Source organism: Balaenoptera ricei, chromosome 12 (assembly GCF_028023285.1).
Source record: "Balaenoptera ricei isolate mBalRic1 chromosome 12, mBalRic1.hap2, whole genome shotgun sequence".
Classification (NCBI taxonomy): domain Eukaryota; kingdom Metazoa; phylum Chordata; class Mammalia; order Artiodactyla; family Balaenopteridae; genus Balaenoptera; species Balaenoptera ricei.
In genome coordinates this window covers 74,192,787-74,208,593 of record NC_082650.1, presented here as the reverse complement: position 1 = coordinate 74,208,593, position 15,807 = coordinate 74,192,787, and positions in this window count along the sequence as shown.

Genomic DNA, 15,807 nt, shown 5'->3' with positions numbered 1-15,807 from the left:
TATATAAGGACCACATCTTCTTTATCCATTCTTCTCTTTCCTGGGATATTTAAGGTGTAACGAAGTGGAGGTTCTTGTCAACAGAGTAGCCCAAAACTTTGGGGTGCCTGTGTCTTGCTGATTTTTAGTTTTCCCAATTTATACGCCCATGAGTGGAAGTGCCCTATGGTCTCTAAGCTGAGTTTTTTAGATGTTTCAGGACACACCGTACACTTCTCCAGAGTGGCTGTTGGCAATTTACATCCCGCCCATCAGCGTAGCAAGGCTCCCATTTCTCCATGGCCTGTCCTGCATTTCTGGTTTTGACACTTTATTCAGCATGGCCCTTTTGACCGATGGGAAGCGAGACTTCTTTGTAGCGCTGATTTGCCTTTCCAGGTTGCTTGGTTGGCCAAAAAGGGCGTATGCGTTTTTTCCTGAATATATTCAGGAAAAAACGCATACGCCCTTTTTGGCCAAGGGCATCATTGTCAAGGTTTTGCCGCTTTTCCTGTGCTTTAAAGGCGATTCGAATCTACCTCCTGAAATCTGTTTCCTGCAATTCTGCCTTGCTTTCAAATCCTCTTCGTTGCCTTCCCTCAATATATTTGTGGACGAGAGTTATCATTTCTAAGTCTGCAGGTTTGTGAATTGCAGTGCCCCTGAGCTCCATTATTCAACTCGCTTTCTTGGGAGCTGGCCGCAAAAGCGCAGGATTGCTTCAGGCCGTATTCTGGTTCCAGGCGGCAGGCTGAGCCTGTGGTTAATTGTTCTTCCTGATGGGAAAACAGAGTGACCTGTGCCTGTCCCAACACCTAGAGCTAGTCTCTCATTGGTTCCCCCTCTTCCCGTGCATCCTCAGGACCAATTGCAACCTGTACGGAACAGGAGGATAAAGGTGCTGATTCTCCAAGGAGGGAGATTGCTAGGAAAGCGGCTGGAATGGCGAAGCGGAGCACAAGGAGATGAGAAATGAGGTGCGTTTTAGAAACCTTTCCCGATCACACGGTGTACCATCTTCGGGGTTTCTCATGCATGTTTTCAGTGTAGGACGATGCCCTTGAACCTGGAGATTTGGGACCCATGGGATGGGTACCACGCTATATTACTTTAAAGGGTCTGCGTTTGCTCACCCAACCTCACCAAACCTCTCAGCCCCAAGAGTGTCCACCCTTATGTCTCAATCAGCTGTGGGTCTAGATATGGTCAATCCAGGTGGCGTCACAGCCCCTGAACGAATTTTGTAAGAATTTCTCTCTCTTTCACTGTCTTTGTTTCACGGGTTTTGAAAAGTAATTGATTTTTATAATGGGGTTTAGCTGCTTTTCACTGCTGTGTTTATGCCGCTTTACACCCACTTGACTCACTTACAGAGAGATATCAATACATAGGTTTTAAGAGTCTTACTAGTCAGATATATTCTTGGGCGGTGAATAGGGGGTGTTGAGTCCAGTTCCCTGAGCAAGGAGTAAGTCTTGTGTATTACATATTGGGTTCATGGAACGGTATCTGAGCTAATTTGAAACCCTTGTTTTATGCATCACCCCACCTCACCTTTCCCGTTAAGCAGCCATAGTGTGTTCTCTAAACGTGTGACTCTGTTCTGTTTTGTAATTCAGTTCAAGGGTAGCGGTTTTTACATTCCCTCTATAAGTGATATCTCATGATAAGTGTCTTTTTCTGTGTGACTTATTTCACTTAGAATCGTCATACCTAAATCCACTCATCATGCTGCTACTAGCCTTATGACATTGATTTCATGGCTGAGTGATATTCCATTGTATATAAGGACCACATCTTCTTTATCCATTCTTCTCTTTCCTGGGATATTTAAGGTGTAACGAAGTGGAGGTTCTTGTCAACAGAGTAGCCCAAAACTTTGGGGTGCCTGTGTCTTGCTGATTTTTAGTTTTCCCAATTTATACGCCCATGAGTGGAAGGGCCCTATGCTCTCTAAGCTGAGTTTTTTAGATGTTTCAGGACACACCGTACACTTCTCCAGAGTGGCTGTTGGCAATTTACATCCCGCCCATCAGCGTAGCAAGGCTCCCATTTCTCCATGGCCTGTCCTGCATTTCTGCTTTTGACACTTTATTCAGCATGGCCCTTTTGACCGATGGGAAGCGAGACTTCTTTGTAGCGCTGATTTGCCTTTCCAGGTTGCTTGGTTGGCCAAAAAGGGCGTATGCGTTTTTTCCTGAATATATTCAGGAAAAAACGCATACGCCCTTTTTGGCCAAGGGCATCATTGTCAAGGTTTTGCCGCTTTTCCTGTGCTTTAAAGGCGATTCGAATCTACCTCCTGAAATCTGTTTCCTGCAATTCTGCCTTGCTTTCAAATCCTCTTCGTTGCCTTCCCTCAATATATTTGTGGACGAGAGTTATCATTTCTAAGTCTGCAGGTTTGTGAATTGCAGTGCCCCTGAGCTCCATTATTCAACTCGCTTTCTTGGGAGCTGGCCGCAAAAGCGCAGGATTGCTTCAGGCCGTATTCTGGTTCCAGGCGGCAGGCTGAGCCTGTGGTTAATTCTTCTTCCTGATGGGAAAATAGAGTGACCTGTGCCTGTCCCAACACCTAGAGCTAGTCTCTCATTGGTTCCCCCTCTTCCCGTGCATCCTCAGGACAAATTGCAACCTGTACGGAACAGGAGGATAAAGGTGCTGATTCTCCAAGGAGGGAGATTGCTAGTAAAGCGGCTGGAATGGCGAACCGGAGCACAAGGAGATGAGAAATGAGGTGCGTTTTAGAAACCTTTCCCGATCACACGGTGTACCATCTTCGGGGTTTCTCATGCATGTTTTCAGTGTAGGACGATGCCCTTGAACCTGGAGATTTGGGACCCATGGGATGGGTAGTACCACGCTATATTACTTTAAAGGGTCTGCGTTTGCTCACCCAACCTCACCAAACCTCTCAGCCCCAAGAGTGTCCACCCTTATGTCTCAATCAGCTGTGGGTCTAGATATGGTCAATCCAGGTGGCATCACAGCCCCTGAACGAATTTTGTAAGAATTTCTCTCTCTTTCACTGTCTTTGTTTCACGGGTTTTTAAAAGTAATTGATTTTTATAATGGGGTTTAGCTGCTTTTCACTGCTGTGTTTATGCCGCTTTACACCCACTTGACTCACTTACAGAGAGATATCAATACATAGGTTTTAAGATTCTTACTAGTCAGATATATTCTTGGGTGGTGAATAGGGGGTGTTGAGTCCAGTTCACTGAGCAAGGAGTAGGTCTTGTCTATTACATATTGGGTTCATGGAATGGTATCTGAGCTAATTTGAAACCCTTGTTTTATGCATCACCCCACCTCACCTTTCCCGTTAAGCAGCCATAGTGTGTTTTCTAAACGTGTGACTCTGTTCTGTTTTGTAATTCAGTTCAAGGGTAGCGGTTTTTACATTCCCTCTCTAAGTGATATCTCATGATAAGTGTCTTTTTCTGTGGGACTTATTTCACTTAGAATCGTCATACCTAAATCCACTCATCATGCTGCTACTAGCCTTATGACATTGATTTCATGGCTGAGTGATATTCCATTGTACATAAGGACCACAACTTCTTTATCCATTCTTCTCTTTCCTGGGATATTTAAGGTGTAACGAAGTGGAGGTTCTTGTCAACAGAGTAGCCCAAAACTTTGGGGTGCCTGTGTCTTGCTGATTTTTAGTTTTCCCAATTTATACGCCCATGAGTGGAAGTGCCCTATGCTCTCTAAGCTGAGTTTTTTAGATGTTTCAGGACACACCGTACACTTCTCTAGAGTGGTTTTTGGCAATTTACATCCCGCCCATCAGCGTAGCAAGGCTCCTATTTCTCCATGGCCTGTCCTGCATTTCTGGTTTTGACACTTTATTCAGCATGGCCCTTTTGACCGATGGGAAGCGAGACTTCTTCGTAGCGCTGAATTGCCTTTCCAGGTTGCTTGGTTGGCCAAAAAGGGCGTATGCGTTTTTTCCTGAATATATTCAGGAAAAAACGCATACGCCCTTTCTGGCTAAGGGCATCATTGTCAAGGTTTTGCCGCTTTTCCTGTGCTTTAAAGGCGATTCGAATCTACCTCCTGAAATCTGTTTCCTGCAATTCTGCCTTGCTTTCAAATCCTCTTTGTTGCCTTCCCTCAATATATTTGTGGACGAGAGTTATCATTTCTAAGTCTGCAGGTTCGTGAATTGCAGTGCCCCTGAGCTCCATTATTCAACTCGCTTTCTTGGGAGCTGGCCGCAAAAGCGCAGGATTGCTTCAGGCCGTATTCTGGTTCCAGGCGGCAGGCTGAGCCTGTGGTTAATTCTTCTTCCTGATGGGAAAACAGAGTGACCTGTGCCTGTCCCAACACCTAGAGCTAGTCTCTCATTGGTTCCCCCTCTTCCCGTGCATCCTCAGGACCAATTGCAACCTGTACGGAACAGGAGGATAAAGGTGCTGATTCTCCAAGGAGGGAGATTGCTAGGAAAGCGGCTGGAATGGCGAAGCGGAGCACAAGGAGATGAGAAATGAGGTGCGTTTTAGAAACCTTTCCCGATCACACGGTGTACCATCTTCGGGGTTTCTCATGCATGTTTTCAGTGTAGGACGATGCCCTTGAACCTGGAGATTTGGGACCCATGGGATGGGTACCACGCTATATTACTTTAAAGGGTCTGCGTTTGCTCACCCAACCTCACCAAACCTCTCAGCCCCAAGAGTGTCCACCCTTATGTCTCAATCAGCTGTGGGTCTAGATATGGTCAATCCAGGTGGCGTCACAGCCCCTGAACGAATTTTGTAAGAATTTCTCTCTCTTTCACTGTCTTTGTTTCACGGGTTTTGAAAAGTAATTGATTTTTATAATGGGGTTTAGCTGCTTTTCACTGCTGTGTTTATGCCGATTTACACCCACTTGACTCACTTACAGAGAGATATCAATACATAGGTTTTAAGAGTCTTACTAGTCAGATATATTCTTGGGCTGTGAATAGGGGGTGTTGAGTCCAGTTCCCTGAGCAAGGAGTAAGTCTTGTGTATTACATATTGGGTTCATGGAACGGTATCTGAGCTAATTTGAAACCCTTGTTTTATGCATCACCCCACCTCACCTTTCCCGTTAAGCAGCCATAGTGTGTTCTCTAAACGTGTGACTCTGTTCTGTTTTGTAATTCAGTTCAAGGGTAGCGGTTTTTACATTCCCTCTATAAGTGATATCTCATGATAAGTGTCTTTTTCTGTGTGACTTATTTCACTTAGAATCGTCATACCTAAATCCACTCATCATGCTGCTACTAGCCTTATGACATTGATTTCATGGCTGAGTGATATTCCATTGTATATAAGGACCACATCTTCTTTATCCATTCTTCTCTTTCCTGGGATATTTAAGGTGTAACGAAGTGGAGGTTCTTGTCAACAGAGTAGCCCAAAACTTTGGGGTGCCTGTGTCTTGCTGATTTTTAGTTTTCCCAATTTATACGCCCATGAGTGGAAGGGCCCTATGCTCTCTAAGCTGAGTTTTTTAGATGTTTCAGGACACACCGTACACTTCTCCAGAGTGGCTGTTGGCAATTTACATCCCGCCCATCAGCGTAGCAAGGCTCCCATTTCTCCATGGCCTGTCCTGCATTTCTGCTTTTGACACTTTATTCAGCATGGCCCTTTTGACCGATGGGAAGCGAGACTTCTTTGTAGCGCTGATTTGCCTTTCCAGGTTGCTTGGTTGGCCAAAAAGGGCGTATGCGTTTTTTCCTGAATATATTCAGGAAAAAACGCATACGCCCTTTTTGGCCAAGGGCATCATTGTCAAGGTTTTGCCGCTTTTCCTGTGCTTTAAAGGCGATTCGAATCTACCTCCTGAAATCTGTTTCCTGCAATTCTGCCTTGCTTTCAAATCCTCTTCGTTGCCTTCCCTCAATATATTTGTGGACGAGAGTTATCATTTCTAAGTCTGCAGGTTTGTGAATTGCAGTGCCCCTGAGCTCCATTATTCAACTCGCTTTCTTGGGAGCTGGCCGCAAAAGCGCAGGATTGCTTCAGGCCGTATTCTGGTTCCAGGCGGCAGGCTGAGCCTGTGGTTAATTCTTCTTCCTGATGGGAAAATAGAGTGACCTGTGCCTGTCCCAACACCTAGAGCTAGTCTCTCATTGGTTCCCCCTCTTCCCGTGCATCCTCAGGACAAATTGCAACCTGTACGGAACAGGAGGATAAAGGTGCTGATTCTCCAAGGAGGGAGATTGCTAGTAAAGCGGCTGGAATGGCGAACCGGAGCACAAGGAGATGAGAAATGAGGTGCGTTTTAGAAACCTTTCCCGATCACACGGTGTACCATCTTCGGGGTTTCTCATGCATGTTTTCAGTGTAGGACGATGCCCTTGAACCTGGAGATTTGGGACCCATGGGATGGGTAGTACCACGCTATATTACTTTAAAGGGTCTGCGTTTGCTCACCCAACCTCACCAAACCTCTCAGCCCCAAGAGTGTCCACCCTTATGTCTCAATCAGCTGTGGGTCTAGATATGGTCAATCCAGGTGGCATCACAGCCCCTGAACGAATTTTGTAAGAATTTCTCTCTCTTTCACTGTCTTTGTTTCACGGGTTTTTAAAAGTAATTGATTTTTATAATGGGGTTTAGCTGCTTTTCACTGCTGTGTTTATGCCGCTTTACACCCACTTGACTCACTTACAGAGAGATATCAATACATAGGTTTTAAGATTCTTACTAGTCAGATATATTCTTGGGTGGTGAATAGGGGGTGTTGAGTCCAGTTCACTGAGCAAGGAGTAGGTCTTGTCTATTACATATTGGGTTCATGGAATGGTATCTGAGCTAATTTGAAACCCTTGTTTTATGCATCACCCCACCTCACCTTTCCCGTTAAGCAGCCATAGTGTGTTTTCTAAACGTGTGACTCTGTTCTGTTTTGTAATTCAGTTCAAGGGTAGCGGTTTTTACATTCCCTCTCTAAGTGATATCTCATGATAAGTGTCTTTTTCTGTGGGACTTATTTCACTTAGAATCGTCATACCTAAATCCACTCATCATGCTGCTACTAGCCTTATGACATTGATTTCATGGCTGAGTGATATTCCATTGTACATAAGGACCACAACTTCTTTATCCATTCTTCTCTTTCCTGGGATATTTAAGGTGTAACGAAGTGGAGGTTCTTGTCAACAGAGTAGCCCAAAACTTTGGGGTGCCTGTGTCTTGCTGATTTTTAGTTTTCCCAATTTATACGCCCATGAGTGGAAGTGCCCTATGCTCTCTAAGCTGAGTTTTTTAGATGTTTCAGGACACACCGTACACTTCTCTAGAGTGGTTTTTGGCAATTTACATCCCGCCCATCAGCGTAGCAAGGCTCCTATTTCTCCATGGCCTGTCCTGCATTTCTGGTTTTGACACTTTATTCAGCATGGCCCTTTTGACCGATGGGAAGCGAGACTTCTTCGTAGCGCTGAATTGCCTTTCCAGGTTGCTTGGTTGGCCAAAAAGGGCGTATGCGTTTTTTCCTGAATATATTCAGGAAAAAACGCATACGCCCTTTCTGGCTAAGGGCATCATTGTCAAGGTTTTGCCGCTTTTCCTGTGCTTTAAAGGCGATTCGAATCTACCTCCTGAAATCTGTTTCCTGCAATTCTGCCTTGCTTTCAAATCCTCTTTGTTGCCTTCCCTCAATATATTTGTGGACGAGAGTTATCATTTCTAAGTCTGCAGGTTCGTGAATTGCAGTGCCCCTGAGCTCCATTATTCAACTCGCTTTCTTGGGAGCTGGCCGCAAAAGCGCAGGATTGCTTCAGGCCGTATTCTGGTTCCTGGCGGCAGGCTGAGCCTGTGGTTAATTCTTCTTCCTGATGGGAAAATAGAGTGACCTGTGACTGTCCCAACACCTAGAGCTAGTCTCTCATTGGTTCCCCCTCTTCCCGTGCATACTCAGGACCAATTGCAACCTGTACGGAACAGGAGGATAAAGGTGCTGATTCTCCAAGGAGGGAGATTGCTAGTAAAGCGGCTGGAATGGCGAACCGGAGCACAAGGAGATGAGAAATGAGGTGCGTTTTAGAAACCTTTCCCGATCACACGGTGTACCATCTTCGGGGTTTCTCATGCATGTTTTCAGTGTAGGACGATGCCCTTGAACCTGGAGATTTGGGACCCATGGGATGGGTAGTACCACGCTATATTACTTTAAAGGGTCTGCGTTTGCTCACCCAACCTCACCAAACCTCTCAGCCCCAAGAGTGTCCACCCTTATGTCTCAATCAGCTGTGGGTCTAGATATGGTCAATCCAGGTGGCATCACAGCCCCTGAACGAATTTTCTAAGAATTTCTCTCTCTTTCACTGTCTTTGTTTCACGGGTTTTTAAAAGTAATTGATTTTTATAATGGGGTTTAGCTGCTTTTCACTGCTGTGTTTATGCCGCTTTACACCCACTTGACTCACTTACAGAGAGATATCAATACATAGGTTTTAAGATTCTTACTAGTCAGATATATTCTTGGGTGGTGAATAGGGGGTGTTGAGTCCAGTTCACTGAGCAAGGAGTAGGTCTTGTCTATTACATATTGGGTTCATGGAATGGTATCTGAGCTAATTTGAAACCCTTGTTTTATGCATCACCCCACCTCACCTTTCCCGTTAAGCAGCCATAGTCTGTTTTCTAAACGTGTGACTCTGTTCTGTTTTGTAATTCAGTTCAAGGGTAGCGGTTTTTACATTCCCTCTATAAGTGATATCTCATGATAAGTGTCTTTTTCTGTGGGACTTATTTCACTTAGAATCGTCATACCTAAATCCACTCATCATGCTGCTACTAGCCTTATGACATTGATTTCATGGCTGAGTGATATTCCATTGTACATAAGGACCACAACTTCTTTATCCATTCTTCTCTTTCGTGGGATATTTAAGGTGTAACGAAGTGGAGGTTCTTGTCAACAGAGTAGCCCAAAACTTTGGGGTGCCTGTGCCTTGCTGATTTTTAGTTTTCCCAATTTATACGCCCATGAGTGGAAGTGCCCTATGGTCTCTAAGCTGAGTTTTTTAGATGTTTCAGGACACACCTTACACTTCTCCAGAGTGGCTGTTGGCAATTTACATCCCGCCCATCAGCGTAGCAAGGCTCCCATTTCTCCATGGCCTGTCCTGCATTTCTGGTTTTGACACTTTATTCAGCATGGCCCTTTTGACCGATGGGAAGCGAGACTTCTTTGTAGCGCTGATTTGCCTTTCCAGGTTGCTTGGTTGGCCAAAAAGGGCGTATGCGTTTTTTCCTGAATATATTCAGGAAAAAACGCATACGCCCTTTTTGGCCAAGGGCATCATTGTCGCGGTTTTGCCGCTTTTCCTGTGCTTTAAAGGCGATTCGAATCTTCCTCCTGAAATCTGTTTCCTGCAATTCTGCCTTGCTTTCAAATCCTCTTCGTTGCCTTCCCTCAATATATTTGTGGACGAGAGTTATCATTTCTAAGTCTGCAGGTTTGTGAATTGCAGTGCCCCTGAGCTCCATTATTCAACTCGCTTTCTTGGGAGCTGGCCGCAAAAGCGCAGGATTGCTTCAGGCCGTATTCTGGTTCTTGTCGGCGGGCTGAGCCTGTGGGTAATTCTTCTTCCTGATGGGAAAATAGAGTGACCTGTGCCTGTCCCTACACTTAGAGCTAGTCTCTCATTGGCTCCCCCTCTTCCCGTGCATCCTCAGGACAAATTGCAACCTGTACGGAACAGGAGGATAAAGGTGCTGATTCTCCAAGGAGGGAGATTGCTAGTAAAGCGGCTGGAATGGCGAACCGGAACACAAGGAGATGAGAAATGAGGTGCGTTTTAGAAACCTTTCCCGATCACACGGTGTACCATCTTCGGGGTTTCTCATGCATGTTTTCAAGGTAGGACGATGCCCTTGAACCTGGAGATTTGGGACCCATGGGATGGGTACCACGCTATATTACTTTAAAGGGTCTGCGTTTGCTCACCCAACCTCACCAAACCTCTCAGCCCCAAGAGTGTCCACCCTTATGTCTCAATCAGCTGTGGGTCTAGATATGGTCAATCCAGGTGGCATCACAGCCCCTGAACGAATTTTGTAAGAATTTCTCTCTCTTTCACTGTCTTTGTTTCACGGGTTTTTAAAAGTAATTGATTTTTATAATGGGGTTTAGCTGCTTTTCACTGCTGTGTTTATGCCGCTTTACACCCACTTGACTCACTTACAGAGAGATATCAATACATAGGTTTTAAGATTCTTACTAGTCAGATATATTCTTGGGTGGTGAATAGGGGGTGTTGAGTCCAGTTCACTGAGCAAGGAGTAGGTCTTGTCTATTACATATTGGGTTCATGGAATGGTATCTGAGCTAATTTGAAACCCTTGTTTTATGCATCACCCCACCTCACCTTTCCCGTTAAGCAGCCATAGTCTGTTTTCTAAACGTGTGACTCTGTTCTGTTTTGTAATTCAGTTCAAGGGTAGCGGTTTTTACATTCCCTCTATAAGTGATATCTCATGATAAGTGTCTTTTTCTGTGGGACTTATTTCACTTAGAATCGTCATACCTAAATCCACTCATCATGCTGCTACTAGCCTTATGACATTGATTTCATGGCTGAGTGATATTCCATTGTACATAAGGACCACAACTTCTTTATCCATTCTTCTCTTTCCTGGGATATTTAAGGTGTAACGAAGTGGAGGTTCTTGTCAACAGAGTAGCCCAAAACTTTGGGGTGCCTGTGCCTTGCTGATTTTTAGTTTTCCCAATTTATACGCCCATGAGTGGAAGTGCCCTATGGTCTCTAAGCTGAGTTTTTTAGATGTTTCAGGACACACCGTACACTTCTCCAGAGTGGCTGTTGGCAATTTACATCCCGCCCATCAGCGTAGCAAGGCTCCCATTTCTCCATGGCCTGTCCTGCATTTCTGGTTTTGACACTTTATTCAGCATGGCCCTTTTGACCGATGGGAAGCGAGACTTCTTTGTAGCGCTGATTTGCCTTTCCAGGTTGCTTGGTTGGCCAAAAAGGGCGTATGCGTTTTTTCCTGAATATATTCAGGAAAAAACGCATACGCCCTTTTTGGCCAAGGGCATCATTGTCGCGGTTTTGCCGCTTTTCCTGTGCTTTAAAGGCGATTCGAATCTTCCTCCTGAAATCTGTTTCCTGCAATTCTGCCTTGCTTTCAAATCCTCTTCGTTGCCTTCCCTCAATATATTTGTGGACGAGAGTTATCATTTCTAAGTCTGCAGGTTTGTGAATTGCAGTGCCCCTGAGCTCCATTATTCAACTCGCTTTCTTGGGAGCTGGCCGCAAAAGCACAGGATTGCTTCAGGCCGTATTCTGGTTCTTGTCGGCGGGCTGAGCCTGTGGGTAATTCTTCTTCCTGATGGGAAAATAGAGTGACCTGTGCCTGTCCCTACACTTAGAGCTAGTCTCTCATTGGCTCCCCCTCTTCCCGTGCATCCTCAGGACAAATTGCAACCTGTACGGAACAGGAGGATAAAGGTGCTGATTCTCCAAGGAGGGAGATTGCTAGTAAAGCGGCTGGAATGGCGAACCGGAACACAAGGAGATGAGAAATGAGGTGCGTTTTAGAAACCTTTCCCGATCACACGGTGTACCATCTTCGGGGTTTCTCATGCATGTTTTCAAGGTAGGACGATGCCCTTGAACCTGGAGATTTGGGACCCATGGGATGGGTACCACGCTATATTACTTTAAAGGGTCTGCGTTTGCTCACCCAACCTCACCAAACCTCTCAGCCCCAAGAGTGTCCACCCTTATGTCTCAATCAGCTGTGGGTCTAGATATGGTCAATCCAGGTGGCATCACAGCCCCTGAACGAATTTTGTAAGAATTTCTCTCTCTTTCACTGTCTTTGTTTCACGGGTTTTTAAAAGTAATTGATTTTTATAATGGGGTTTAGCTGCTTTTCACTGCTGTGTTTATGCCGCTTTACACCCACTTGACTCACTTACAGAGAGATATCAATACATAGGTTTTAAGATTCTTACTAGTCAGATATATTCTTCGGTGGTGAATAGGGGGTGTTGAGTCCAGTTCACTGAGCAAGGAGTAGGTCTTGTCTATTACATATTGGGTTCATGGAATGGTATCTGAGCTAATTTGAAACCCTTGTTTTATGCATCACCCCACCTCACCTTTCCCGTTAAGCAGCCATAGTCTGTTTTCTAAACGTGTGACTCTGTTCTGTTTTGTAATTCAGTTCAAGGGTAGCGGTTTTTACATTCCCTCTATATGTGATATCTCATGATAAGTGTCTTTTTCTGTGGGACTTATTTCACTTAGAATCGTCATACCTAAATCCACTCATCATGCTGCTACTAGCCTTATGACATTGATTTCATGGCTGAGTGATATTCCATTGTACATAAGGACCACAACTTCTTTATCCATTCTTCTCTTTCCTGGGATATTTAAGGTGTAACGAAGTGGAGGTTCTTGTCAACAGAGTAGCCCAAAACTTTGGGGTGCCTGTGTCTTGCTGATTTTTAGTTTTCCCAATTTATACGCCCATGAGTGGAAGTGCCCTATGCTCTCTAAGCTGAGTTTTTTAGATGTTTCAGGACACACCGTACACTTCTCTAGAGTGGCTTTTGGCAATTTACATCCCGCCCATCAGCGTAGCAAGGCTCCTATTTCTCCATGGCCTGTCCTGCATTTCTGGTTTTGACACTTTATTCAGCATGGCCCTTTTGACCGATGGGAAGCGAGACTTCTTTGTAGCGCTGAATTGCCTTTCCAGGTTGCTTGGTTGGCCAAAAAGGGCGTATGCGTTTTTTCCTGAATATATTCAGGAAAAAACGCATACGCCCTTTCTGGCTAAGGGCATCATTGTCAAGGTTTTGCCGCTTTTCCTGTGCTTTAAAGGCGATTCGAATCTACCTCCTGAAATCTGTTTCCTGCAATTCTGCCTTGCTTTCAAATCCTCTTCGTTGCCTTCCCTCAATATATTAGTGGACGAGAGTTATCATTTCTAAGTCTGCAGGTTTGTGAATTGCAGTGCCCCTGAGCTCCATTATTCAACTCGCTTTCTTGGGAGCTGGCCGCAAAAGCGCAGGATTGCTTCAGGCCTTATTCTGCTTCCTGGCGGCAGGCTGAGCCTGTGGTTAATTCTTCTTCCTGATGGGAAAATAGTGTCACCTGTGCCTGTCCCAACACCTAGAGCTAGTCTCTCATTGGTTCCCCCTCTTCCCGTGCATCCTCAGGACAAATTGCAACCTGTACGGAACAGGAGGATAAAGGTACGGATTCTCCAAGGAGGGAGATTGCTAGTAAAGCGGCTGGAATGGCGAACCGGAGCACAAGGAGATGAGAAATGAGGTGCGTTTTAGCAACCTTTCCCGATCACACGGTGTACCATCTTCGGGGTTTCTCATGCATGTTTTCAGTGTAGGACGATGCCCTTGAACCTGGAGATTTGGGACCCATGGGATGGGTAGTACCACGCTATATTACTTATAAAGGGTCTGCGTTTGCTCACCCAACCTCACCAAACCTCTCAGCCCCAAGAGTGTCCACCCTTATGTCTCAATCAGCTGTGGGTCTAGATATGGTCAATCCAGGTGGCATCACAGCCCCTGAACGAATTTTGTAAGAATTTCTCTCTCTTTCACTGTCTTTGTTTCACGGGTTTTTAAAAGTAATTGATTTTTATAATGGGGTTTAGCTGCTTTTCACTGCTGTGTTTATGCCGCTTTACACCCACTTGACTCACTTACAGAGAGATATCAATACATAGGTTTTAAGATTCTTACTAGTCAGATATATTCTTGGGTGGTGAATAGGGGGTGTTGAGTCCAGTTCACTGAGCAAGGAGTAGGTCTTGTCTATTACATATTGGGTTCATGGAATGGTATCTGAGCTAATTTGAAACCCTTGTTTTATGCATCACCCCACCTCACCTTTCCCGTTAAGCAGCCATAGTCTGTTTTCTAAACGTGTGACTCTGTTCTGTTTTGTAATTTAGTTCAAGGGTAGCGGTTTTTACATTCCCTCTATAAGTGATATCTCATGATAAGTGTCTTTTTCTGTGGGACTTATTTCACTTAGAATCGTCATACCTAAATCCACTCATCATGCTGCTACTAGCCTTATGACATTGATTTCATGGCTGAGTGATATTCCATTGTACATAAGGACCACAACTTCTTTATCCATTCTTCTCTTTCGTGGGATATTTAAGGTGTAACGAAGTGGAGGTTCTTGTCAACAGAGTAGCCCAAAACTTTGGGGTGCCTGTGCCTTGCTGATTTTTAGTTTTCCCAATTTATACGCCCATGAGTGGAAGTGCCCTATGGTCTCTAAGCTGAGTTTTTTAGATGTTTCAGGACACACCGTACACTTCTCCAGAGTGGCTGTTGGCAATTTACATCCCGCCCATCAGCGTAGCAAGGCTCCCATTTCTCCATGGCCTGTCCTGCATTTCTGGTTTTGACACTTTATTCAGCATGGCCCTTTTGACCGATGGGAAGCGAGACTTCTTTGTAGCGCTGATTTGCCTTTCCAGGTTGCTTGGTTGGCCAAAAAGGGCGTATGCGTTTTTTCCTGAATATATTCAGGAAAAAACGCATACGCCCTTTTTGGCCAAGGGCATCATTGTCGAGGTTTTGCCGCTTTTCCTGTGCTTTAAAGGCGATTCGAATCTACCTCCTGAAATCTGTTTCCTGCAATTCTGCCTTGCTTTCAAATCCTCTTCGTTGCCTTCCCTCAATATATCTGTGGACGAGAGTTATCATTTCTAAGTCTGCAGGTTTGTGAATTGCAGTGCCCCTGAGCTCCATTATTCAACTCGCTTTCTTGGGAGCTGGCCGCAAAAGCGCAGGATTGCTTCAGGCCGTATTCTGGTTCTTGTCGGCGGGCTGAGCCTGTGGGTAATTCTTCTTCCTGATGGGAAAATAGAGTGACCTGTGCCTGTCCCTACACTTAGAGCTAGTCTCTCATTGGCTCCCCCTCTTCCCGTGCATCCTCAGGACAAATTGCAACCTGTACGGAACAGGAGGATAAAGGTGCTGATTCTCCAAGGAGGGAGATTGCTAGTAAAGCGGCTGGAATGGCGAACCGGAACACAAGGAGATGAGAAATGAGGTGCGTTTTAGAAACCTTTCCCGATCACACGGTGTACCATCTTCGGGGTTTCTCATGCATGTTTTCAAGGTAGGACGATGCCCTTGAACCTGGAGATTTGGGACCCATGGGATGGGTACCACGCTATATTACTTTAAAGGGTCTGCGTTTGCTCACCCAACCTCACCAAACCTCTCAGCCCCAAGAGTGTCCACCCTTATGTCTCAATCAGCTGTGGGTCTAGATATGGTCAATCCAGGTGGCATCACAGCCCCTGAACGAGTTTTGTAAGAATTTCTCTCTCTTTCACTGTCTTTGTTTCACGGGTTTTTAAAAGTAATTGATTTTTATAATGGGGTTTAGCTGCTTTTCACTGCTGTGTTTATGCCGCTTTACACCCACTTGACTCACTTACAGAGAGATATCAATACATAGGTTTTAAGATTCTTACTAGTCAGATATATTCTTGGGCGGTGAATAGGGGGTGTTGAGTCCAGTTCACTGAGCAAGGAGTAGGTCTTATCTATTACATATTGGGTTCATGGAACGGTATCTGAGCTAATTTGAAACCCTTGTTTTATGCATCACCCCACCTCACCTTTCCCGTTAAGCAGCCATAGTCTGTTTTCTAAACGTGTGACTCTGTTCTGTTTTGTAATTCAGTTCAAGGGTAGCGGTTTTTACATTCCCTCTATAAGTGATATCTTATGATAAGTGTCTTTTTCTGTGTGACTTATTTCACTTAGAATCGTCATACCTGAATCCACTCATCATGCTGC